The sequence below is a fragment of the Eretmochelys imbricata genome, chromosome 2 (genome assembly GCF_965152235.1).
Source record: "Eretmochelys imbricata isolate rEreImb1 chromosome 2, rEreImb1.hap1, whole genome shotgun sequence".
Classification (NCBI taxonomy): Eukaryota; Metazoa; Chordata; order Testudines; family Cheloniidae; genus Eretmochelys; species Eretmochelys imbricata.
In genome coordinates this window covers 42,675,329-42,699,659 of record NC_135573.1, presented here as the reverse complement: position 1 = coordinate 42,699,659, position 24,331 = coordinate 42,675,329, and the positions used below count along the sequence as shown (strand labels likewise).

At 42.7% G+C, this 24,331-nt stretch overlaps 1 protein-coding gene across 2 annotated transcripts in view; it reads left to right on the top strand.

The window, feature by feature from the left end:
- Positions 1-925: 925 nt before the first annotated feature.
- PLEKHF2 (pleckstrin homology and FYVE domain containing 2) overlaps positions 926-24,331 on the top strand; it is a 42,323-nt gene continuing 18,917 nt past the window's right edge. The window contains exons 1-2 of one of the 2 annotated variants that reach the window (XM_077809976.1): positions 926-1,167; positions 16,893-17,162. The gene's annotated coding sequence lies outside the window, so the exon portion shown is untranslated. The remainder of the gene's footprint in view (positions 1,168-16,892; positions 17,163-24,331) is intronic. The other variant, XM_077809975.1, reaches the window with a different exon arrangement.

The following is a 24,331-nucleotide window of genomic DNA, read 5'->3' as shown; positions in this document are numbered from 1 at the left end:
TGTACAACACACAGAATTCTGTGAGTGCTTCACAGAACAATTATCTCAGGAAAGGTGGCTGGATCATCAGAAGTTTTACTGAAGAGGGGAGGAAGGTTAGCATAATTTAGTATTAGTCTTTTGCAAGTGTATGCAGTGAAATGTAAGGAGTTAGAGTCTAGATCTCGAGTAGGCAAAAGAGACAAAAAGAGCAGTCAGAAGAGAATCACATGGAGATCAAAGAAAGCAGGAGGAGATGAGGACAGGGCTAAGAGTCTAATTAGATTTCTTTTTATTAGATTTAAGGAGAAAGAAGCCTGTACAGAAATGAAGTAAGGAAAAAATGTGGTCAGAGGAGCAGAAGATGCAGATCAGGTTTAATTGTGTCTTGTTTATCAAAATAATACACTTCTTTTCAAAGTTTAGAACTGACTGAAGTTGTTCACACTGTTTTTATTTGCTACACATTAATGTCGGGTTGGGATTCAACTCAAACATGACAATTTTCCAGAAGTAGACAGAGTCATGTCATGAGCTGTGGGAACAATGTGAAACGCTGTATATAGTTCATTGACTCACCCGCATCAAGAGGCACTCTCCCTAAAGGAAGACTTTGAAAACACTCCTTAATTTACTAATCCACAATAACGAAGAAGTTGCATCAAGCAGTGAGGAGACTTGGGGCAAGATCTGCACTGGGGGCGGGCAGCTCTGTACGGGGGATTCTTTCCAAGGAGTGACCGGGCAGGGCTGTAGGGGGGACTCTCAGTGAATGAAGGGAGTGCGGGGGGGGCAACTCTCTCTCCACGGAAGGAGGGGTGGGGGGCAGGCAGGTCCGCGGGGAGGGTGGAGACTCTCCAGAGCGTGAAGGGGGAGGAGTGGACTCTTTCGTCCATTCCCCCCAACGTAGAGCCCGGTAGGAAGCCTCAGAGTTTCCTCGTCCCTACACCCTCCCAAACGCTACGAAGCCCTTCCCCCCCCGGCTCCCAAGATGGCGGCGGCCCCTCCCCCTAGATCCCAAGGGCTGGGGCGGGGCCCCTGGAGCCCGTCCTCCCGCAGCTGTGGCCAGGGACGGTGATGTGTGAGCGCGGCTGGGCGGGCGTGGGACGGGGCTGGCAGTTAGCAGGCGCGAGCGCGGCTGGGGCCCGAGCGGAGAGAGCTGCGCGCGCCGGGCCGGGCTCTCCCTCGGTAAGTCGCGCGGCGGGGGGCCTCGTGTCCTCTCGGCACCGGGCAGGCTCGGCTGCGGCAGGAGTCGGGCGAGCGGGCGGCGGCGGGCAAACTTTCCCTGCGGGCTCTCGCTGCCTGGGCTCCGGCTGCTGCTCCGCGGCCATGTTGGGAGCCCGTGTCGCCGGGCTGGCGCGGGAGCTGCCCCTGTGGGGACGGGCAGGGCGCGACCCCGTCGTCGGGTGCGGGATCTCGGCCGACAAGCTTCGCCCGCGGGGCTTTGCTCCTGCGGGAGGTCGGTGGGGACGCGTTTTCCCCCGCATCTCCGCAGGGCAGGGTGCCGCAGTTGGCCCCGTGCGGGCGGCAATGGGGGCGGCTCACGGCGCGGCAGCGCTGGGAGTTGTAGGTGCTCAGTGCCCGTCCCGGGCCAGTGGTTACTCACCCCTAGCCCCGCTGCAGGCAGTGCCAGCGGGCGGGACTCCGGTCCTGCCTCCCCGTAGGGGACGTACCGAGTGCCTGCAGCCCCCTGCTGCCCTGGCCCGGGGGGGTGCGTGCCCCGGCCGCGGGGTTCATGCGGCTGTCGGGCTTCAGGAGCCAGGAGACTCCCTGTAACTTGACAGCATCAGTTATGGGAGTGGATTGTGACTGGAGGGGAGCGAGCTCCCTCACTTCGACAGGACCCTGTGGTTGTGGCAGCCGCGGGTAAATCTCTCACTCGCTTAAATGGGAACAGGGTTGGGCCCATAGTCTTTAGTTGTCTGGATTTGTTGTTTCACTTCACTTATAAATCACCCTGTATTCAAACTAAACCCCCCAGATCCTGGGTAGCTGTGTGGAAATAAATATTTGGAAATAGGGATTTATTCGGGGTTTGTGCACAGTATTTTGCAGGCCAGATTTTTTTTTCTTGAAAAAAAGATTACATTTGTAATCTTGTTGTTTTTTTTCTTAAAGGGTTGTGACAATCATGTACTGATTGCATCTCTTTTAAAGTACCCTACTAACGCTTTAAAAAGCAAAAGTGCTTAAGCATAGTGTGTGAAATTCATGAGGCATCTTGCACTTTATCCCTTGAAGCAAATATATGTTCTATGACCCAGTAAATGCCAGCTGCCAGAAGAGGGATTTCTTTGGAGCTGCGCATATATATATATAGCTATACAGTGCCTATTACAGACCAGCATGTAGCCTAGTGTGTGTGGACAGACCTCTGTGCAAACGTGGAGTATCCTTGAATTTAGTGAGTCTCCATGTGCGTGTGGGGATCTATCTGCCTGTATGTCCTGTTACAAAATCTGGGCCTAAGCACTCTATAAATACAAAGGTTTCCAAACAAATGCAATAGTATATAGGATTTACACCAGCATTCAGTTCCTGGCCACATTCTTAATGAATGCCTTTACTATTAATATATGAAGTTTTTTAAAAGAACAGATAGATGTTGGCTCATCAAATCAGTATGAGGTTTCTGTTAAACACAATCCTTAATTGGTATGCCATTTATTGTTACTCTTATCTCCTGCGGGCTTCCATGAAGACATTTGAATAAACATAGCAAATGGACGATAAGTGATCAAATATTTATCACTACTTAATTTGAGGACTTTGAATAAATGTGATCTGTTTAAAGTTTTTTTCAGTGTTGTTGTAGCCATGTTGGTCTCAGGATTTGAGAGACAGGGTGGATGAGGTAATATCTCTTATTGAATCAACTTCTGTTGATGAAAGAGACAAGCTTTCGAACTACACAGCTCTTCCTCAGGTCTGCAGCACGTTGTTGAAGATGCTCTTACGCCGTCGGGAGAACGTCTACCGTTCGTGTAGTTTAATCCACCTCCCTGAGAGGCAGTAGTAGCTACGTTGGTGGGAGAAACTCTCCCATTGACATGGGGGTGTCCACAAAGGGGGTTAGGCTATTATAACTATGTCTCTCAGTGAGGTGGATATAGGTCGGTACGTCTGTTGTATAGCCCTGGCCTTAAAGTGTGCGTTGACTATTATGCTAAACTATGTTCCACCTTGTATTTAGTTGTATTTTCCCAGACCTGAAGTAGAGTGCTGTGTAGCTTGAAAACTTGTCCCTTTCATCAACAGAAGTTGATTCAGTAAAAGACATTTTCACCCTCCTTGTCTGTTTAACTCTTTATTCGTAGATTTGATTAGAGGTAACTAGCTATCCTAGATGAACTAAAGAGGGTTGAAACAGTTTGATATGATCACTAAAATAAAAATTTGTAAAACTGCCTGAATCTTCTGTTTGTCAACATGACTAAGTTTGTTAGTATTTCTGTAATTTATATATTGAAGTGTATATTTGATCTGTTGAAACAGTCTCATTTTAAATGTGATGAGTTATTCTGAAAGCAATTCAAGAAAAAAGACTTAACCGTTATACATTTAAAATAAGGCAAAAGAAAGATTATTACTTTCAGTTGCTTTTTTCTCGTTTGATTTTGTGAATACTTTGTGATATTTTTCTATATTAGGGAATAATGAATTGTACTCCTAGTAAGTACTACTTGGCGTCTACTTTAGTCTAAAATGTCCCACTTTATTTAGAAATGTGGCTGCTGCCTAGCTACTGACTAATCCTTGATTTCATCAGTATTTTTAGTAAGCAAAGCTACTGCACATACCTAGAACTATGGATTAAGGATTCCTTTGATAAATTGACTAAATTGACCATAATGGTCTAGAAGCAACATAAGACTTCATATTCATTAAATTTGTTTGGTTACTCTAGAGACTGATATCTAATACTGCCAAATAAGTTATCTGAGTTTGTAATGCATTTAACATTTTAAATTAAAACAAGATGAATTAACACAATTAGGGAAGTGAGACTAAAATTAAATTGACAAATTTTTGACTACTTCCTCCTGTTTCCCAAATACGAAACTCAAATACTTGCTCAACTTCAAGGTCCCCGTTAAGATCTGTGTAGTTTAATTGGTTATTGTTAGTGATGGACTTCAGAGATGGGGGAGGGGGGGAAAACAATAACAGAAAATGTGGAAATGGCAGAAGTGCTAAATTACTTCAGTTTCAGTTTTCACTCAAAAGGTTAGTAGTGAATTGAACATTGTGAATGCTAATAAAAATGTGGTAGGATCAGTGGCTAAAATAGGGAAAGAAAAAGTTAAAAATTACATAGGCTATGTCTATACTAGAGACCTTACAGTGGCACAGCTGTACCAATGCAAGGTAAGGTCTCCTGTGTATGTAGTTCTCCTGTCAGCATAATTTAACCACCCCCCGATGAGCGGCAGCAGCTATAGCAGCGGGAGAGCATCTCCCACTGACGTGGCGCTGTCCACACCAGCACATCTGTCGGTGTAACTTATGTCGCTCAGGGGTGTGAAAAAAAGCTTTACCGACAAAGATGCTAGTGCAGACATAGCCTTAGACAAGTTCGATGTCTTAAAGTCACCAAGGCCTGATGAAATACATCCTAGAATACTCAAGGAGCTGACCGAGAGGATATCTGAGCCATTAATGATTATCTTTGAAAAGTCATGGAAGACTGGAATGATTCCAGAGGATTGGAAAGGGGCAAATATTGTGCAATCAGTTTGCAATCACCTAGAACATAATAAGGTGATAGTAACAGTCAGCATGGATTTGTGTTGATTTGACATGATTTGTTCTTGACAACAGCTTTCTTTGACAGGGTTAACAAGCATTTTGGATGGGGGTAGCAGTTGATGTGGTATATCTTGAGTTTAAGGCTTTTGATAGTGTCTTACATGATCTTCTCATAAACAAACTAGGGAAATGCAACCTAGATGGTGCTACTATAAGGTGGGTGCATACCTGATTGGAAAACCATTCCCAGAGAGTAGTTATCAATGGTTCACAGTCAAGCTGGAAGTCCATATCCAGTGGGGTCCTACAGGGATCAGTTTTGGGTCCAGTTCTGTTCAGTATCTTCATCTATGATTTATAATGGAATAGAGAGTACACTTATAAAGTTTGTGAACAATACCGAGCTGAGAGGGGTTGCAAGTGCTTTGGAGGCCAGGATAAATTTCAAAATGATTTGGACAAACTGGAGAAATGATTTGAAATAAATAGGATGAAATTCAATAAGGACAAATGCAAAATACTCCACTTAGGAAGGACCGAACAAGCGCACGCACACAATGGGAAATGACTACCAAGGATGGAGTACTGTTGAAAGGCATCTGGGGCTCACAAGCTAAATGAGTCAACAGTGTAACACTTGCAAAAAAAGCAAACATCATTCTGGGATGTAATAGCAGGAGTGTTGTAAGCAAGACATGAGAAATAATTCTTCTGCTCTACCCCGCACTGATTAGGCCTCTGCTGGAGCACTGTGTCCAGTTCTGAGTGCCACATTTCAGGAAAAATTTGGACAAATTGGAGAAAGTCCAAAGGAGAGCAACAAAAATGATTAAAGGTCTAGAAAACATGACTTATGAGGGAAGATCGAAAAAAATGGGTTTGTTTAGTCTGGAGAAGAGAAGACTGAGAGGGGACATAACAGTTTTCAAGTACATAAAAGCTTGTTACAAGGAGGAGGGAGAAAAATTGTTCTCCTTAACCGCTGACGATAGGACAAGAAGCAATGATCTTAAATTGCAGCAAAGGCAGGGTAGTTAATGGAATAAATTGCCTAGGGAGGTTGTAGAATCTCCATCATTGGAGAATTTTAAGAGCAGGTTGGACAAACACGTGTCAGGGATGGTCTAGAAACTCTAGATAATACTTCAGTCCCCTGCACTCATGGCAGGACTGAGTCGGATTAGATGATCTCTTGGGTCCCTTTCAGTCCTATGATTTTATGAGATGCATGTTTCTTTGAACATTCTTTTGCAGGGTTCTCATTAGTATGTGGTGTTGCTACAGATGATCTGTAGTGCTTGGGCACAACAATATGAGAAAGTAGCATCTTTAGCTCTGAATTTAACTCTCAAAGTATAATTAAAGTTATAGTTTAACTTTTAATTGAAGAGTGGTTAAGGAGTTGAGTGCAAAATGAGAATCTTATTTCCATTATGACTACCCACTTCAATGGCTTCCTGTACTCTGGTTCGACTAATTAAAAACTGTATATTTCCAGGCGTTTAAGTTGTGTTTTGAGTATTAAAATTACTGGCTCTAAATGGCATTTAGACTGAATCCAGCAGTCCTTTGTGTGCTGAATATGAATCACTAATCCCATCAACCCCGCATTCTTTTTTTTACGTGGAAAATATATCACGTGGCTCTTAGAGGGGTGTGATGGGACTTAGCCTCCATCACTTTGAAGTAAGGGCTAAAACCCCAGTTAGTAATGCTCTGCACATTGGGGGGTGGCTGATTGCCTCCGGCCAGAAGAGGTGGAACTAGGCCTTACTCTAAGTTTACTTATATGTCTACATCACAAAGATAAACCTGTGGCTGGTCTGTGCCAGTTGACTCGAGCTCAAGAGGCTCGGGTTGCAGGGCTGTTTCATTGCTGTATGGGCTTGGGCTGGAGTCGTAGCTGGAGTCGACATACCTTAGGTTGAGTTACTGCGGGGTCTACACCCCGGGGGGTTGACGGGAGAAAATCTCCCATCGACTTACCTTACTCTTCTCATTGAAGAGTGATCTGCAGTCGATTTGTCGGGTCTTTACTAGACTCACTAAATCGACCACCAATGGCTCGATCTCAGAGCTGTAGTGTAGACGTGCCCTTAGTGAGCACTGCCGCAAGGGGTTTAAGAGGTTAGTGTTGCAAACAAAGCTAGGTAGATGGAACCACTTAAATTTTAAATGCAAAACTGAGCTGTAGAGGCTTGGCATGGGGAGGAAATTAGATTAGTTTCCTCCCTTGTGTCATTCAGAATTGAGAAGGCAAGATTTTGTTTTTTCTAAATATGCATTGGTGGCAGGAGTGTTGCTCATTCTGTAAAGAGGGCTGAATTCCATTTTTAATTATGAGTAGTGGGCTGGGATACAAACTTAGGGTTACATACTTCCTTGATTAACAGTAGATCTCTCACTAATGCAGCGGTCCCCAAACTGTGGGGCATGCCCCCTGAGTGGGGTGCAGAGGAACATTTCAGGGGAGGGATGCAGTGGGGCCCAGGTCAGCCCTCACAAGGACAGGGGTGGGAGTACCACCCAGCTCCGCCCCAGCTCTGGCTCAGCTCCTGTCTCTCGGCTCCCGCTCCAAGCTCTGGCCCTATTCCTGGCCGTGGCTCTCGATCATGGCACCTGGGGTGGGGGTGCAGACTGGGCAAGGGGGCGCATGACTGAAAACATTTGGGGACCACTGCACTAATGTCATTGGGAGTTTGTACAAAGATCCAGGGGGGAACCAACCTGGCCTTTATCTGGTAACTAAACTTTTATTTACCATTATTCAATATCTTATTGTCACATTCAGCATAGATTCCAAGGCTAGAAGGGACCATTGATCATCTAGTATGACCTCCTGTGTAACACAGGCCATAGAACTTCCCCAAAATAATTCCGAGAGCATCTTTCTTTTTTTAAAAAAAAAATCCAGTCTTGATTTCAAAATAGCCAGTGATGGAGAATCCACTAAATGAATCCCAAACAGTTGTTCTAGTGGTTAATTAACCTCACTGTTCAAAGCTTAGGCCTTATTTCTAGTCTGAATTTCTCTAGTTTCTTTTTCCTTCCTTTGCATTTTTCTCACTGTAGCAACTTTAAAAATCTCACCCATCTGTCTAAGGTGATCAGCAATAAAATAGTTAACATTTTATCATTAAGCTAAAATATAGCTTTTAACACACACCAGTGTGATTAGTGTTGGTGAGGTGGCACAGGGCTTCACTCACCTGAGCCGGTGTTTCAGGTTGTCTGCAGACTTGAGAAGGCAATAATAGCTCTGATACACATTTTCTTTACTGCCATAATTAACTGTGCTAGCTGGATTCAAGCTAGCTCGTGTGTAGTTTTTGCTGTGTAGTCGTATCCTGGTTTTGGTCAACCCTAGAATTCCCTTACATATAGTAAACTGCTGTTCAACCTAAAATGCTCAGAATTAAGTCCTGCTTTCCCATTGGAAAGAGCAGTATTGTAAATAACTACATTCCATGGCAACATGCTTTTCATCTTTTTATTGACTTCAGAATAATTATAGTGCTTAAGCTTATATTTTTTTCAATTACTTCATATGATTTGTAATAGCAGTAGCGATATCCAGATAGGGCACTGTTGTCGACTGCATGGACAGGTAAATTAAATAATTTAATTAACTTCTGATTAAATTTTCAGTGTTCATTTTGTTTGAAGAGAAAATAAAGGTTATTATATAAAACTTACTTTTGAAGTGGAACAAAGTAAGCTTAAAAAGTTGTCCTTTTTCTCCTAAACAAATACAGAATTTTATAATGTGTTGTGATATTACTTGTGCTCCGAGTAACTTAGACAAGTAATTGTTTTAATGGTGATGGGGGAGAAAAGGGATATCTGTAGACCAGAGGTGGGCAAACTACGGCCCGCGGACCACATCCAGCCTGCGCGTCCCACCTGCCTGGCCCCTGAGTTCCTGGCCCAGGAGGCTAGTTCCCGGCCCCTTCCCTGCTGTTCCCTCTACCCCGCAGCCTCAGCACACTGCACCGCCAGCGTAATGCTCTGGGCAGCCTGGCAGTGCAGTTGCAGAGCCTTGGCCTGACCTGGTGCTCTGGGCAGCTCCAGCCACCTGTGCTCCAGGCAGCGCGTTAAGGGGGCAGGGAGCAGGGGGGGGTTGGATAGAGGGCAAGAAAGTTTGGAGTGGTGGATAGGGGGTTGGGGCGGTCAGAGGGTGGGAGAACAGGGGGGTTGGATGGGGCAAGGGTCCCAGGGCAGGGGGCAGTGAGGAATGAGGGGGGTGTTTGGGGGGACGGTGGGGGGTACAGGGGTGGTCAGGGGACAGGGAGCAGGGGGTGGATGGGGAAGGAGTCCCTGGGGGGGGCTGTCAGGGGACAGGGAACGGGGGGGTTGGATGGGGCAGGAGTCCCAGGGGAGCTGTCAGGGGGCGAGAAGCGGGGGGGGGGGGAGGTGTCGGATAGGAGGTGGGGGCCGGGCCACGCCTGCCTGCTTTGGGAGTGACAGCCTCTCCAACCAGCCCTCCATACAATTTTGGAAACCCAATTTGGCCCTCAGGCCAAAAAGTTTGCCCGCCCCTGCTGTAGACAGTGTGGAAGAATATATTTATCACACTGAAGAATGTTGCAATGTTTTTATAAGTTATAATAATAGCTGTACTAACAAGTCAAGTCCTGCAAATTCTTATTCAGTGAGCAGTCCTGTTGAGGTAAATGGGACTGCTTGAATGAGTATGAATTGCTTACTTGGGGGCTTGTAGAATTAAGGCTGCAATTTTGCACAGTAATGCTCTTTTTGATTAAAGTGTTAATCAGGGTGGATTTGATTTAAATCAAATTGATTTAAATCACTAGTCAAGAAGATTCTATTGATTCATAGTTTTCTACATAAAAGTGCATTCTTGTTGGTTGTTATAACCTTAATACATATTCTTCACAACTCGGAGATAGATGTAGGTTTCATTTTTGAAAGGTACACACTGTACATTTTTAAACAGTGATTTATTTTGAAAACTTTTCAGATTAGTTTTACAGCTATATCAGAAAATGAATGATTGTTTGGTTATTTCATTTACCAAAGGTAATTGAAGCAGATATTTATGAAGTCATTGGGAGGTGAACTATCTCCAGTTCAACAGGTTAATCATTAATATATGGAGGATTTTCTTGCCATGCTGTATTAGGAGGAGACCACCAGACAGAGATTTAAATTTTTATTTAACTAAAACAACAACGTTAAGTATTCTGGATTTTTTTCTTCAACAGCAAACATATAATAGTTTAACAAAGCAAGTATTTGTCCTTAACTTCTCACATTTATCTCCAGACTTCTTCTCCTTGTCCAGATGTATTTCGCCCCCAACAATCTTCTATTCATTGAACTTTTTGAAACGTTGCACTTTTAGAGAGGTAAGGGATTGACTCTGTGTACACAGATTTGCAGAGGGACAATAGAGTTGAGGTCTGTTATTTCTCACCTCTATTTATTTATTTAAAAACATTTTTGCTGTTAACAAGCATGTTATCTCTGGAGACACAAATCCACAGTTTGAGAACTGTAAAACTAAGCATCTCTGATGGTATCTTCTAGACTGAGCACTGAGTCTCATTGGGTAGATGGATTATTTAGGTCAATCTTTCTATACGGAAGCCTGTGGAACCCCACAAATTTGGGTCCTAATCCATAAACTATTGGAACTCATTTACAAAACTTTTCTTAAACATTACATGAATATATTGTCCCATACTATAGAATTAGAATTTATAATCCCTATTCCATGATGAGATATCTTTGAGTATAATGTATCTTAATTAAAACTATCTTTAGATTGTTTTGATAAAATGCTTTTTGAAAAAAAAAAACCTATCGGATTTTTAATTTTTTTCTTTAAACAATCATTGATTTTTATCCACCCTGGTGTTAATACTGTTCTGAGTATTTTTCTTCTGCATGGTTTCGATAGGTCTTTAATCTCATAGTGTTAGAGTAAATAATGAATTTCTCTCTAGCATATTTGTTTTGACTTTACAAACAAAGATACACACATCTGTTGAGTTTTTTATTGCATTCTTGAAGTTCAATATTTCATTTTATAGAGATAGTTGCTTGAGTGGATTTTTTCTTTAAATCTGTAGGGCTCATTATTTAGCATGTAATTCAGTAGAATGTACCATGACTTCTGCATATTGTATAAAATGGAATTCAACCTCTGAAATTTGAGGACTTGAAATACTGGGGTTTTCATTTTTCATTTTTATATATAGTAATTTTGAAACTTAAAAAATAGTTTATTGGAATATTAACATGTAGCAGAGGTTCTCAAACTGTGGTCCATGGACCACCAGTGGTCCGTGAACTCCATTCAGGTGATCCACAGATAGTTCCTTCTAAGGTGCGCGTCTGGGCAGCTGCACACGAGAGGATGAAGGGCTACCCACCTAATTAGTGGAGCTGCACAGGCATGGCTTCACTAATTAGGTGCTTGGACCCTGGAGAAGACATGTGTAAGGTGAGCTGGTGGCCTTGTGGGGGATTAGTTTAGGGGGTATTTGGGAGGGGGCAGTGGAGTGAGAAGAGAGGGTGGAGGGAATTTGGGACGTGCAGGGCTGTGGCCGCCAGGGAAAGAGGCAACTTTCCCCAGCTCCAGGGCTGCAGCTGCCGGGGAGAGACGGCCCTCCTTCACAGCCTCAGCTCTGTGGCTGCTGTGGCAGGGGAGAGAGGGAGAGACCCCCTCCTTCCCAGCCCCAGGTTGGGGGCTGCCGCAGCGGGGGGAGAAAGGGCACGTCCATTGAATTAGAAAGCTAAGACTAGTGATATTAAAATATGAGTTGTGTGGTTTTATTTGTAGAACAAAAAAATTATTATTAAGGGTTTTTTTTATACACCGCTTTTATCCAAAGCGCTTTCCAATAGTTAGCTAATGGTACAAACAACATTTGGAAAGATCATTAAGTGGTCCACGAGGCCCTCAGCAATTTTCAAGTAGTCCACCAAAAAAAGAGTTTGAGAACTACTGACATGTAGTCTCTTCGCTAGTTTGATTGTACCAGTTCAGATAACTTTGAGATCTTAGCAGGGTCTTACAATTAAAGTTAGTCATTACTCTTAAGTCATTGTTTGTCAGAATGTTGCTTCAGAATGTCCTCTAGTGACAGGTTTACTAAAAATGAGAGAAATCCCCTTTCCTACAATCTTTTACCAAAAATGAAGGAAAAGTAATTGGAGTGCAATCTAAAACTGTAGAAATAGTCTGACAAACAAGTTATTGCTAGTGTCAAGATGTTGAGGGCGCTGAGTTATTTGCATGTGTTAAGTGGATGAGAGGATGAAACGCAGGACTCTTATGCTGTACTCCACATCTTGGAACTTTTCAGAAAGCAACTTTTTAGAACAGAAGAAGACTGTGCAACGTCTTATACAACTAATTGTTTAAAAAAGGAAAGTTAACTTACCTCTAGCCTTCCTGATTTTGCAATATGGGAAACAAAACTTGACACATTTTTCGCTTGCCCCTCTTCAAGTCTGTCAGACGGAGTGAGCAGGACAGACTCAACTGTGTGAGTATGGTTGCATTATGTATAGCAGTAGCACACAAAGGATCATGGTTGCACTGTATTTGATGATATACAAACACACAGGAAAATAGTTCTCTTCTAAAGACCTTAAAAATAATTTGAAATAGGACACAGCAAGTGAATGATAAATGGTAGGATGGAAGATGAGGATGATAGTAAGAAATTAATGTGATTAGATGGGCTAGCTGTGTGCATGTCCTGAAGGTTCAAAATTATTGAACTGTTTTTTTTATCCCCCACCTAGCTATCATTAGCTGTCTGTGTTAAACTCCCACAGATTGACTTTCATTGTACACCTGTGCTGGAAATGTGTATGTGGAAGTGATCTCAAGACTACTCCTCTTAGACCAGGAGCACTGTCGTGATTATGAGCTGTTTTTTCAGGAGATAGGTCACAGCTACCACTGTATAAGCCCCTTATGTCGGAGGCTGAGGCAAGAGGCATTGACAGCATTGTTGTTAGAGCTACTCTTTCAATTGTTGTGAATAGTTGTGGCAGCTGTGTGTGTGTGTGAAGGACTGGAAGTCCCTGCAGTAACTCAATAGGCTGTTTTTGAGCTTCTTGATCAAGATAGAGCAGTACAGCAGTTGGATTAAATCTTCTAAATGTTGCTGAATGTTCTCATAACTGGGGATTGTGGTTGTAGCACTTGGACCTCGGCCACCTCACGAAAGGTGAGGTATTTAATGGTCTCTGTTCAGCAGTCCAGAGTGCAAAATCATAATATGTGGTATGATACCGCTAGCAGTCTATACGGTGAAGTCATGACGGAGCTATCTGTTGACCCCTTGCCTACCCTGGAGGAGTTTTCCACCTGGTTCAGTTGAACTGCTGGGAGCCCTGGTGTAGACAGGGCTTTTGTATCTAGACCTGTGTTTTTTACCCCTGCTTGCAATAGGCTTAACTAAAATGTTGGTAAAATGGGATTGGCTGTGGGAACCTGTTTACGTTATGGCTCTTACTGGTAAATTAGTGTTAGCACTGATAGAATTATTTTTTTTTTTTTGTGCCCATCACTGGAGTAGACCTGGCTACAAAGTCATGTCCACACTACAAGGTTAATCTCTACAAAGCGAGTAAATGTGATTGCAAACGGAATGCCCTGGTATCACATAACACTGCTTTGAAAGTGTTCTGCAACAATGCTTCAACAATATTCCAACCCCGTTAAGCAGATGATTAGATTAGCAGATTGCAGCCATATTGGCCATCTAACAATATTATAGAAATATTGTACTGTGGCTGTTTTTGAAAGTAGAAATATTTTTTATACTGGTTCAGCTTTCTGTTACTGTTTGCAGGTCTAAAGAGACCGATCTCACCAGGTCAGAAATGGAAGTTAAAATTGTATTTTTAGAGCATTCTTGCTACTGCATTTGGGCCCAGTTTTGAGCTGTGGGAATGTGTGGAATCGTGGGACTGACGTGGTGGTAGTATCTTCTGATTATCATATAGTTTTGCACCTTTAGTAGGTATGTGAATGGCCAGACACTTTTGTACACTTAAAATAATTTGGCATGTGTACTGAAATATGCCCAAATTATTGTGTATTCATTGATTTAGACATGCCCTCTCAACTTTCACATCTTAGTGGTCTCACTATGTGAATTGTGGAACTGCCTGAACGGCTAAATCAGTTTTTCAGCAAATTATGACTGTTTACCAGTGAGGGCCCTTCCAGGCTACAACTCTTTCTTTTTGTAACCATTTCATGACTCTTATCTGATCTGGCTACAACAAACATGGTTGAATTTTGACTACACAGCAGCTTCATAACAAAACCATGTTGAACCAAGTCAGGTAAGTCATGAAATGATTACAAAAACACTCTTGAACTTGTAGTGTGGCAGAGTGCTTACTGGTAAGCAACATTCTTTTGTCACAGAATTGAGTTAGTCTTCCCTGGCAATCCCATGTTTCCTACAGCGTGGCACCAAAGAGTGCAAGCCCAGTAAAAAAAAAAAAAAAAAAAAAAATCAGAAATGTATGTCTGAAAATCTAGGCAATTCGTAATGTTGAGCGAAAGTAAGGTTCTCTGCATTACATTAACCAATGTAAACAACTGTATTATTTAAAGTATTCTTTTACTATTAAATTATTATGGATAAGAAGTCAGTTCATGTGTCTGGGAAATGTGTTCTTTTGGAGATAAAGATTAAAGACGGTCAAGTATTTTATTTTTAACATACAGGAAGCTTAGTTGAATGTAAGTGTGTGTAGTTTAGAAGTGCCAAAATAAATGAGCACCTTCCTTGTATTCTAGATGCCTGATTTTTATGTATAAGAGTGGAATGAAAAGATTTGTTTTAATAAACATTTGTATAACTGATCCTAGACATGCATGGTACTTAGAGAGATTAAAGACACTGTTCTTGCTTCAAGCATACAAAGCAGCATTATCTTTTACTTTGTTCATTTGGGACCAACTTCTATTTTTCAATAACTTAGAGTCACTGAAAGCCTTTAATACATTTAGCCAGTTTCTGACCTGAAATACATGAAGGAAAACTTAATTTGATAAATCTTTTACTTAAGAGCAGGTTTTATTTTAGGCTTTATATTAATGGGTGACTTAGATGTACAGTAGAACCTCAGAGTTATGAACACCTTGAGAATGGAGGTTGTTCGTAACTCTGAACAAAACGTTATGGTGGTTCTTTCAAAAGTTTACAACTGAACATTGACTTAATACAGCTTTGAAACTTTACTATGCAGAAGAAAAATGCTGCTTATAACATCTTAATTTAAATGAAGCAAGCACAGAAATAGTTTCCTTACCCTGTCAATTTTTTAAAGTTTTCCTTTTTTTTTTTTTTTTTTTGTTTACATTTAACATGGTACTGTTCTGTACAGTATTTGCTTTTTTTTGGCCTCTGCTGCCTGATTGTGTACTTTCGGTTCCAAATGAGGTGTGTGGTTGACCGGTCAGTTTGTAACTCTGGTGTTTGTAACTCTGAGGTTCTACTGTACTTGTATTGCATTAACACCATAATTAGTTACATAACATAAACTGGTACATATATAAAATCTGATTAATAAATGGTTACAAAATGAGTCTGGTAACATTTGTAACAAGATATTGCAACATCTAGATTGAATTTTTTATTCCACAGTTCAGAATGTTATGGCCAATAGTGCGTCCATGGTTCTGCAAAATGCTGCAAAAAGTTAAACTTATTTTAGGATTTAAAACAAATATTTTGACTATGGGTTCCCTTTCCTTAGCCATATATTATAGCAACATTAAGGCTTCTGTTCTGCAAATACGCATTTGGGATGCCATCCAATTTACAGCAAAAGCAGTGAAATTCTTTCCATTGGCTTTAATTTAAATTGGATTAGATCCATGCGTAACAAGGATGGGAGCACTTGCATGTGTTAAGTTGATCACTTGCACAAGAGTTTGCAGCATTGGGGTCTTAATTTGCAAACTTCCCCAAAACTGAGCTGAAATTACTGATGCTGTTTCACAAATAAAAAGTCTACATTAGTCTCATGCAAATATGGAGTTGGAGGGGGTTATGTAAAGTATCTTTCTACATTTTCTGGCTACAGATGAAGTTTCTAAGAGTCTCGAAAGATAATGTTGTAAACAAAATTGTTCAGATTAAAACTTCTAACTTGTTCAGAGAAATTTTATGAAACTGGAAAACAAAATAAAGTTGAGTGTAAAAGGCATACCATGTGTGTACATATTTGCACCATTTAAAATGTGCTGGGCATGTGCAAAATGTGTATCTGAACACTGACTTTAATCTTCAGGATTCCTCCCTTCCAGACCTTGAAAAATCTACTTGCCAGTGGAGAATAGGAAACTTCCTGACTTTTTTTTTTAAATTCAACCTTCTCATCACCTCATAGTTCTGTTCATAGTTCTGGTTATCCAGCTAATTTTTAACATTATTCTATAGCACCAAATTTCTGAGTTGTCTGTGTGCTTCTTGAGTCCAGCTCTCACATCCATAGAGGAGCATTTAGTAATTTAGTGTGTTTGTGCAGTTTGAACTTTCAGTAGCTTTGGAAGTTGTTGAATACATTTCCCCCCCTCCCCCCCCAAGCTGTATCCTTCTCTTAATTTCTTCGTCACATTTTCCGTCTGATGTTGTTAGGCTCCCTAGGTAGGGGAAACTATTCGCTTGTTCTACCATGTGACTGTCAAGATATTGGTGTTGCCTACCTTTATGTATAAATGTTTCCTTGTTATATTTTTTTCTTCCTAATGTTGATTGTCATTCTGTGGTCGGTCCGTCTCTTCCCCTCCCCCCCCCCCCCCGATTTGAAAGTATCTTGTCCCCTTATGGGTCCTTTGGGTCAGGTGCCAGCCAGGTTAGCTGAGCTTCTTACCCTTTACAAGTAACAGGATGTTGCCTCTGGCCAGGAGGGATTTTATAGCACTGTATACAGAAAGGTGGTTACCCTTCCCTTTATATTTATGACAGGGCCACTGGCATATTTTATGTTCATGTATATACCATTGAACTGTATGCTCTGTTTGGTGTCTTATAAACTTTCCCTCATTATACCCTCTAACTGTGTTAAATAGTTGCTGAGATAGGATGCATACTTTTCTTAATGTTGCAATACTCAGTTCATAGTTTTTTGACTTGCTGCTTTCTGTTCCTATACAGGCTTTTTATTAATTATAGATCTTAGAAGTCCATATTACACTCCTCGGGAACATGTATATTCTTGTGTTGGATTTTATCAGATGCCTTCTCAAAATCCACAATGCACATATAAATTTCCCTTTGCATCTCTATCATGTGATTGCATAAGATCCTCGGGGCAAAGATTGCTTCCCATATGCCTAGTACCGAGTGGAAACCAAACTGACTTCTGCTACATCTTGTCTGAAGAGGTTGATGTAGCCCTGTGCTGACAACTTTCAACAAAACTTGGTATGTGGTTTATCAGACTTATAGTTCACTGTTGTTTACATTCTCTAGCATTATTAACCCTTGGTAGAGTAATTAAGACTGAAGTCCGTTGGAAGTTCTCCTTGTGCGTATATCTGAAAAGTTTTAGCAGGTTAGTTTTTGACTCTTCATTCAGGGTTTGTAGCATTTCAAACAGAACACCATCCACTTAAGCTGCTTTTCCTCACTTTATACTTTTCATCCCTGTTTCTAGCTTTCACATTGTAGTATGCAGTGCTTTTTCTTCTCTTGAAGCGTCTATATCTCCAATTTTTCAGGATTTCAAAAACTTCCTTCACATATTCTGTCCATCTGGAATGCTGTTGGTTTTGTGGCACACTCTGCCATCCTTAGACTTAATGCAGCTAATTCCTTTTCTTGATTTCTTGATTTGTCTCATGATTCTTTTTGTAGTGTGGTGACTCTTGTGTCTGTGTCTAGTTTCACATTCTTTGATTTCATTGCTTTTCCTCTAATGGATTTCATAGAAAGGAATTTATACTGGATTTTGATGACTGACATAGTATGTTAATATTTCTATCCTGGTTTCAGAGTAACAGCCGTGTTAGTCTGTATTCGCAAAAAGAAAAGGAGTACTTGTGGCACCTTAGAGACTAACCAATTTATTTGAGCATAAGCTTTCGTGATGAAGTGAGCTGTAGCTCACGAAAGCTTTTGCTCAAATAAATTGGTTAGTCTCTAAGATGCCACAAGTACTCCTTTTCTTATTTCTATCCTGACAACTCTAAAACTCCCTCTTCCCTTCTCAGAGTATGTTAGTGTAACGGGATCCCTGGGGTACAACCTGGAACTATGGAACTGCTGTGCTTCCTTAACTCTCTAGCCTGGACTGTCTCACACAATGCTGTGCCAGAGACAAGCAGCAACACCCCTCCAAGTGCTAAGATCACTCAGCCATCAGAATGTGGAGCCCCACACCCAACTAAATTGCACGAATGCTCCCTGAGTCACTCACAAATCATACAGAGGTAGGCACCATTCACCTCAGCCTTGCACCAATAAATATAACCTCTTAGGACTCCCTTGGACAGTGCAAGCTCATTAATTAATTTGCCACTCTGATAAAAGGGTAGTGGATATGCAAGAGCCCTTGTTAACCTGAGCTGAGATTCCCCGAGTACTTCAACCAAAGCCACGCTGTTTTAGGTAAAATATAAAACAGACTTATTAACTACAGAAAGATAGATTTTTAAGTGATTATAAGTAGCAGGAAAAGAGATCAAAGTTGGTTACCTAGAAATAAAAATAGAAATGCACTGTAAATTCTACAAACTAAGCAATATTTGAATCAGGCAGTCTCTCATCCTAATAGATGTTACAGGCAGCTCACAGTTCTCAATACACAGGCTGGTTTCCCTTCCCAGTGTGGGACCAATTTCCCCAGTTCAAAGTCTTTGTCTTCCAGACTGTCTTCCAGGTGTTGAGATGGGGGAGGAGAGAGGCCAAGTGATGTCACTATCCCTCTTTTATACTTTTTTCCAGCTGCTAAAAAGAGTCTTGCTGTGATGTGGGGTCAGGCAGTCCTCATTGCCTGCCCTCTCTGAGAAGTCTCTGGGATCAACACCTGTCTGGCCAGTGATTTGTTCCTTTGTCCCTACTGAAAGGCCAGCTCTGGGTGTCTCCCAACCTCACAATGTATTTCAGTAACACATATAGCAATACTTCATAACTTCATGTACAATGATAGTACATACAATCCAACAGGATATTAAGATTCAACAGTCAAGACTTTTTAAATGATACCTCATAAGGCATACTTTGTATAAAACATATCACATCACAGTGGTGAATATGGGGGTTCCAGGGTGCTACTTTCAGGTACAAGAGTGTCAGTGACTACAGTTATATTTGAGTGAAAACTATATCTGTCCTCTAAAATAGGTTGTATGTAGTACAGGGGAGATTGGACAGTGATGGCTATCATGATCTACAAGTGGGGGCAAGCGGGAAAATAGTAAAATAATAATAGCAAATGAAAGATCACACGAGTGAGGTAATGTCTTTTGTTGAATCAACTTCTGTTGGTGAGAGAGAAGATTTCAAGTTCATGCAGAGCTCTTCGGGTGTGGGGAACGTACAGTATTTGGTGTCACGGCTAAGTACAAGGTGGAACAGATTTTTTTTTGCATAAGTACACATTTCAAGGGAGCATCAAAGGTGAAGTGGCCCATTAACACCCCTCCAGTCATGGAGGGAGAGGAAGCGGGGGGGTGGGGGGTAAGCAGAGATTTCTGTAATAAGTCATAAATCCAGTGTGTCTATTCAGTCCATGATTTTTAGATGTGTCTAACAAAGTTATGGATTTAAGCTCCCAGGTTCTACTTACGAAGGTGTTTTGAAGTCTTGTGATCACTCTGTGAAAAGTGTTCACCTGTAGGTGATGTTTTTTGTCTATCATTTCCTGTGAGTTCATTTTCAAGAGTAGTGATTGTCTTTTTTCACCATATAGTTGTTATGGGGGTATTTTGTGCATTGGATGATGTACACTACATGTGTAGGACTCATGGATCTTGAAATGTATGTTGGGGGGATCTTGTAACAGTGGAGAAGTTTACAGGTTTTTCATCTGAGAGAGGCTGGTGCTGCTTTGAGTTGGTACCCTGGTCTGTGGGGAGTTTGCTTCTGATGACGAGCTTGATGAGATTTTTCTTGTTTGAAGGCCAGAAGAGGGGGTTCAGAAAAGATTATTTTCAGGATGTGGTCTGGGAGGGTTATTCCATAATTGTCTGCTCCAGGGGTTCCTGCATCTTGCTCTGAAACATCTGGTAATTGTCACTCTTAGTCAGAATAGTAGACTAGATCAGTGGTTCTCAAACTTTTCTTTTTTTGCGGACCGCTTGAAAATTGCCGAGGATCTTGGTGGACAACTTAATGATCTTTCCAAATGTTGTTTGTACCGTTAGCTAACTATTGTAAAGCGCTTTGGATAAAAGCGCTATATTAAAAAAAAACGTTAATAATAAACATTTTTTTGTTCTACAAATAAAAGAGCACAACTCATATTTTAATATCGGTAGTCTTGCCTTTCTAATGCAATAGATGTGCCCTCTCTCCTCTACTGCAGCAGCCCCCGAGCTTGGGCTGGGAAGGAGGGGCAGGGGTCTCTTCCTCTCTCCCCCGCTGCGGCAGCCCCCAACCTGGGGATGGGAAGGACGGGGGGTCTCTCTGGCCGCTGCAGCTCTGCATGGCTCCTCTAATTAGGTGGGTGGCCCTTCATTTTCTTGTGTGCGGCCGCCCAGGTGCGCACCTTAGAGGGAACTATCCACAGACCACCTGAATAGAGCTTGCGGACCACTGGTGGTCCGTGGACCACAGTTTGAGAACCTCTGGACTAGATGAACCTTTGTGATCCAGAGTGGCAATTCTTACATTCCTGAATCTGCAGACAGCTTTAAGATGTAGCTGTGAAAGATGAACTGTTCAATTCATGTAAATAGATGAACTCTGGATTCTTAAATATTAAATGTCAGCATTAATTTCTTCACTGCTAATCAGTTTAGCAGAAACATCAAGCTGATGTTCCTATTGATAGATGTTTTAGCAGATACAGTAAGGCAATAAGGCTGTGTTTACACTATGAACCTTACAGCAGCACAGTTGTATCGCTGCAGCAGTGCTGTTGTAAGGGCTCTCATATAGCTGCTCTTGGCCGACAGGAGAGCTCTCCTGCCAGCATAATTAAACCACCCCAATGAATGGCGTTAGCTATGTTGGCGGGAGAGTGTCTCCCGTTGACATAGCGCTGTCCGCCCTGGGACTTTTGTCGGTGAAACTTACGTTAGTTGGGGGGTGTGGGTTGGGGTTTTTTTTTTTCCCTCCCTCCCCACACTCCTGTCAGGATTTGCTCCTTCCAAACATAGTCTCCTCAACCTTTACCTAAGAAGGGGAGGGAAAGACTAGCTGCATTTCTTCTCCCAGTGTCAGAAGCTTCAACTACATCATGCAAAAAAAGCCCAAACCCCACCTCAACCTCTCGAAGGCTTATCCCCCCATCTGTTCCTTTATCATTTGATAAAACCGTTTCCCCCTGATAACTTCTATAGTATGCTTCTGCATTATCAATACAAAGACCTGCAGCACATTGAAAACTTGAGAAAACATGCCCCTGACTGATTTAAGTTTCACAGACAAAAGTGACCGTGGACAGCACTATTTCGGCAGGGGAGGCTCTCCTGCTGACATAGCTAATGCTGCTCATTGGGGTTGGCATAATTATGCTGGCAGGAGAGCAGCTACATGGGAGACCTTACAGTGGCACAGCTGTAGCGGTACAGCTGTGCTGCTGTAAAGTCCATAGCGTAGACCAGAGGTCTCCAAACTACAGCTTGCTGGCCGGATCTGGCCCGGGGCTTCCATTTGTCTGGCCCTCCAACCAACAGAGGAGAAGCGAACAGCTGAGTAGGCACCCTGAGCAGGCAGGGGGAAGGGCCGCTGGCAGCAGCTCACATGGGGTGGCTGCACAGCTGAGCGCCTCTGGGAGTCAGTGTCCCTCCAAAAGGGGAGCCAACTTAGGGGAGAGTCGTTGCTGCAGCCGAGCAGGTACAGGGAGAAGCAAACAGGCAGGCTGCAGGTGAGTAGGCCCGCTGAGCAGGCAGGGGGAGGGGCTGCCGGCAGCAGCTCGCGTGAGGGAGGGGGGTAGCTCAGCTGAGCTGTGCAGAGGGGTGAATGCCCCCAGGAGCCAGTGTCGTTCCTCCGCCCCCCCCCCCCAAAGGGGAGCCAACTTAGGGGAGAGTTGCTGCTGCAGCCGAGCAGGCACGGGCCCCTGCCTTAGAGTAAAAATACAAGCCAGATGCTTAATTACATCTCCAATAAATGGAGTAAAGAAGATGGAAATTAACAATTTCATAATGGTTAAATTTTAACTGCAGCACTAATAGAACCAAACAGTCCCAACCAACAATGGGAACCTGGAGCTTCTCTTACCAAGCTACAGCCAAACTTTCAGTCTTTTGTAATTTTCTTCAGCAGAGCAGGCACTCCTAGCAGGCATAGGGAGAAGGGAGCAGGCACGGGCCAGAGCAGACCCAAAAAGGGGAGCCAACTTACAGTACCTGCATCGATTAACTTTTATACCTGATTTGGAATTTAATGCAACACTGACAGAGTAGAGTAGTGTTGCTTTTTAAAAGATTTTGCATATATTTAATTTCTTTCACAGTTGCTTTGGCCCGCGAAGCCCCTTCAAAAATCTAATATGGCTCTTGTCTCACAAAGTTTGGAGACCCCTGGTGTGGACACATCTGTATAGGTGGTTTTCTAGATCAAGATTAGGTAGTAGGGTTAGTTTGACGGAAGTTCTGAGTCTGCCATTCCTTTACCTGTTTAGCAGAGAAATAAAGGATTTCAGGCACAACTGCTGTCAAGCTGGTATCTTTCTTAAGTACTAATCTCACTCATTTCTAAAAATGAGTTGTATGCATGATTCGTTTGCTCTTAGTTTAGTTTTCCAGTTACTGTTGTATTGCAGCAGCATTTCGTTCTAATATAGCACTCTTTAAGTAAAACAGTAAAATTCCCATTATTTGAACTTCTTGGACAGCACCAAATTCATTTAGGTAATTGAGAGTCAGAACAGGAAGTCGGCTGGTTCTTGGTTGGAAAGGGAGGGCCAAGCAGTTGAGTTTTGGATGACTGTGTTTCTGCCGTGTAACAAGATTTTTCTTTATTGCCCCCTTCCCTCTCCTTTTCCAGCCGAATTACTTTGGTACACAGAGCAAGCTTTAAATGGCTACAGTGGCAGGCTGCCAACTTTATGGTAAACTTGGTGTGTTACCTGAAAGCTTTTGTTGGAATATTTTCACAATGGGAGTTTGATAAAATATTTTGGTGTTGCTCATCTTAAGAGTAGTTCCTCTCTTTTTTGTCCTTTTCTGCCCTCCCCAGTCTGAGTTAGTGGTAGAACACTGGGTCAGATCAATGGTTCATCTAGCCAACGTTCCATCTAATTTTTTCCATCCATATAAGGAATAAATTTTGTTGTGTGCACCAAAGTAATGTGCGCATGTCCACCACCAATAGAAACAAAAAACCTAGATGTAATATTTTTTAAAAGTTACCACAGAGATAATTACTCCAGCCAGGACAGGTTAGGCATTTTAGAACTCGGTACTCAAAGAATTAAATTTAAGCATAAGAGAGAAATAAAAATGATAAAATGCATAGACCAGTCAAAAAACTAAAATAACACACTGTGAAAGAATAAAATTATGGAGAATATATATGCATTGCAGGAAGTACCAAGAAGTAACAACAACAAAAATACAAGTATGTGTTGGGATGCTGTGTGTGTGTGCGTGTGAGACAGAGACTGTGTGTGTGATGGTTGCTGGGGAAGTCTCTGGGAGATGCTGTGCGCTGTCTCTTTAAGGCACTGTCACTCACTGCAGGAGGGCTCAGAAGGCTCATTGGGACTTCAGACCACAGCAGCTGTCCTGCTCCTGAGCCCTGTCCCCCCTCCTGCCCCTGCTCTGTGGAGATCGGGTACATGGTGGGGAGGGGGAGTGAGTGAGTGAGACAGAGAGAGAAACAGAGATTGTGTGCTGGCTGCTAGGGAAGTCTCTGAGATGCTGTGTCCTATCTCTCTAAGGCACTCACCGCAGGAGGGCTCAGAAGGCTCGTTCAGACCACAGCACCTCTCCTGCTCCTAAGCCCTGTTCCCCTTCCCTGCTCTGCAGAGATGGGATATGGAGGGGGACACCCTGACATCAGCACCCTCTTCTCTCTGCCCTGCTCTGCACAGCCAGTCGGAGGGTCCCAGGAACAGCTGGCCAGGGGCTCCAAGGGAGAGGGCAGGAGAAATATGGCTGCAAAGCGGTGGGGGAAGGGCACATGAACACGTGCTGCTAGATGTTTGCAGCTCTGCTAATGAAGTGTGCGGTCCTTGAATCACTCCTGGGTGGCTGCCTGACTGCGCAGCTTAGAGGGAGCACAGCATCTATCCCAGCATCCTGTGTTCCGACAATGGCCAATGCGAGGTGCTTTGGAGGAAAATAAAAGAACAGGGCAATTATCGAGTTATCCATCCCCTGTCATCCACTTCCAGCTTCTGGCAGTCAGAGGCTAGGGCTCCTCAGAGCATGGGGTAGTGTCCCTGAGCATCTTGGCTAAGAGCCATTCTAGGACTTATTTTC